The 3,190-nt window shown below is 56.4% G+C and overlaps 1 pseudogene; it reads right to left on the bottom strand.

The window, feature by feature from the left end:
* Positions 1–1,733: 1,733 nt before the first annotated feature.
* LOC105528299 overlaps positions 1,734–3,190 on the bottom strand; it is a 1,838-nt pseudogene continuing 381 nt past the window's right edge.

The following is a 3,190-nucleotide window of genomic DNA, read 5'->3' as shown; positions in this document are numbered from 1 at the left end:
AGACAGGCCACACAGGAGCAGGAGGGCTGCAGCCAGTGCCACAGGAGGAAGGGCTGCGCCAAAGGTAGCATGGGCCTCGGGTGGTTCAGCAGTGGCGTGGAGACACCCTGTGGTGAGATCGAGGAACCACAGTTTGGTTTCCCGCGACAGGGGATGCGGCAAAAAACCCAGAACCAGCGTTGAGTTCCCACCTGTGTAGGACACAGACTTTCCACAGAGGCCTCCTTTCCCCATCCCAGTGCTCTGGGAGGGTGACATGCCAATGCCCAGACTCCGCCACCATCTACCTTCTAGCTCTCCCACTTGCCAGCTGTGTGATTGTGGCAACTTACATTCATGACCTCTTGGAACCTCCGTTTTCTTGCCTGTGAGATGGGCTACTTCGTAGGGTTGTTGCAGGGATGGGGGCAAGTACTTGCCCAAGGGCCTGACATGTAATAAGAGCCAAACAAAGTTGGCCACTGCTAGAGAGGCTACATCTTGTCAAGTGTCACATAGTTAGTAAGGGACTGGTGCAGTAGGGATTGAATCTAGGTTTCTGCAACGCTGCCTCATGGGAAGCAGGGGAGTTGACTGTGGAGTGTCCCCACCCAAAGGCCACATTTATTTTTGAGATAGAGAAGGTATAGTTAGAGCTCACCTCAGGTGGGGCAAGAGAGAGATGACTGGCCACATCTGACTTTCTGGCAAGCCCAGCTCCAGCCAATGAGAGAGCAGGACCTCCCACAGGTGGGAAGAGGTGTTGGTGCTGCCTCTCCTGCTTCCTTCTCTGCCTCTTCCCCTTCCTACCCCCATGACCAAGCACCCGGCATAGAGATGGACTGTTTCCCTTCCATTTTGTTTAATTTATTTTTATAGAGATAGGGTCCGCTGTGTTGCCCAGGCTGGTCTTGAACTCCTGGGTTCAACTGATCCTCCCGCCTCAACCTCCTGAGTAGCCGTGACTACAGGAACACACCACCATGCCCTGCTCATTAAAAACAAAAACAAAAAACAAAACAATCAAAGTATTTTTCTTTTTTCTTTTCTTTTTTTTGAGAGATGGGGGTCTCATCATGTTACTCAGGCTGGTCTTGAACTCCTGGCCTCAAGTGATCCTCCCGTCTCAGCCTCCCAAAGCACTGAGATTACAGTCATGAACCGCCATGCCCAGCTCTCCCTTCCATTTTAAAGAGGAGATCATAGGCGTGGAGAACCCAAGTGACTTGGGCAAGACTAAACTGGCAAAGAGCAGAGTCGAAACTGGGCTGGAGGTCACATTCCTCCATCTGTGACCTCAAACACTGCTCCAACCACCATCTCCAGGGTGGGGCTTAGGCCCGTGCGCCTGGCCTAGCTAGGCCGAGCAGTGATAGAGCATGAAAGACGGGGTGGACTCTTTCCTAGGGTGTTCATATGACCAGCTCAGAGGATGGTCCCCACTGGCCAGTGGCCTGACACTGCTGTCCTGCTGGACATATGCACATAGCAGGCAATGCAGGCATTGCTTAGTCCTTGGCTCTTAAACGTCTGGGCCAAATCCCAGCTGCAGCCAGTACTGCCTCTGTGGAGTCAGAGAGTCTTCCCCAGGATCTTGTCTACCTTACCACCTGCCCTGCGCCACAGGTTTGCTGAAGGCACTGATTTAGGCTGAGAGCTCATTATGAGGGACAAGCTAGGTGTTATGTGTTGGGTGAGGGTAAAGTTACTAAGCTGTGTGTTGTGTGGGGGAGGTTGGCAACAAGAGCTGACATTCATTGTGCCTGTGGCAGTGTGCCTGCTATAACCCCCACAGCCGCCCTATGAGATAGATGCCACCATTCCTTCAATTTTACAGATGAGAAAACTGAGGCAGAAAGTAAAGAAACTGGCCCAAGGTCACACAGTCAGAACATGGCAGAGCCAGGATTTGAACCCAGGCCATCTGACTCCATAGCCTATGCTCACCACCATTGCCCCCAACAGCCTGCATAAAGGATAGGGCAGTTGGGTTCGACAGAAAGTAGGGTAATGGGGTCCGTGGAGGGACAGTTGGGGCAGGGAAGGGGGCTCCAGGTTCCGATGAGCAGTTGGGGCAGGCTGTGAGGAAAACCAGTGTGTTGGGGGCTCCTTGTGAGAGGCAGAGAGCCTCGGTCAGAGGGTTAGAGGTTGTGCCCTCTCCCCGAGAACAGAGCACTACCTGTGGGCAAGGTACCCCAGTTTGCCAAGAATGGGTTACAAGAGTGTGGTCAAGACAGAAATCTCCCCTCCCCCGCCCGACCCTCCAGAGGGTCCAGGGGCTCCCGGGGCATCTGTGGCCCCCATCCCCCAGACCCGCCTCTGGCTGAGAGCAGCCATAGCCTTCCTTACTTCACTGTGCCATGGGACAGCGTTGTTTCCTGCGAGCCGCGCTGTGAGAAAGCCAGGGAGCTCTGCCCGACTGCAGGTCGCCCAGTGCCCGCGTCCTCCCAGGCACAGGAGCTCGGCACTGCGGGCGCTACCTCCACAGGTGTGGCCGCCTCTGCCGCTCCCGGTGCCAGGCACAGGCAGCCCATTTCCGCTTAGTGCTGCTCTGCTATTGGCAGTGGGGTTAGGCCTGACCGTCAGGGTGGGTTCTTAGTTCACCAAGCTCAGGGAATCCCCCGAGAAGCTCATTCGATCCATTCGGCACCCCGGTCCCTGCTGCCTTCCACAGGCTGCACGATCCTGGAGAGGGGACCCCCGCGGATTCCAGATCCCTCGTGAGGATGCTGGAAATAGTAATGCCCACCGCAGAGGGCACCTGCGAGCATTAAACGGTCTGGTCTGCACATCCCGCAAGCCTTTGCTGAGTGCCTGCTCTGTGCCAGGCAGTGCTTGGTGTGGGGATGGGAAATGAACTAATAAACACAGTGCCCACGCTCAAAGAGGGGAAGTGGCCAGGGCCAGGGCCAGGGAAACGCACCCAGGGACAGAAACCGGGATATGCAATGAACAGGGCTCGGCACAAAGCCCAGCACGGAGCACGCCGCCCGCACACACTCCCTGGACCTCCCTTTAGAGCCAGAACGGCCTGGCCAGACGGGGAGTTTCACCACGGCCCTCTGCCGCCCGCAGGGAGCCCGAGGGCAGACGTAAAGCCCATGCTGGCGTTGGCCATGAAACAGGCCTTTATGGGGAGCGGAAGCAGTCATCAAAGCCGAGCGAGCCGGGGCAGGCCAGGGAACGCTGAGAGCCCGGGCGCCGCGCGCTT

This window comes from Mandrillus leucophaeus, unplaced genomic scaffold (assembly GCF_000951045.1).
Source record: "Mandrillus leucophaeus isolate KB7577 unplaced genomic scaffold, Mleu.le_1.0 Scaffold71, whole genome shotgun sequence".
Taxonomy (NCBI): Eukaryota; Metazoa; Chordata; class Mammalia; order Primates; family Cercopithecidae; genus Mandrillus; species Mandrillus leucophaeus.
This window is presented reverse-complemented; position numbering and strand designations above follow the sequence as displayed.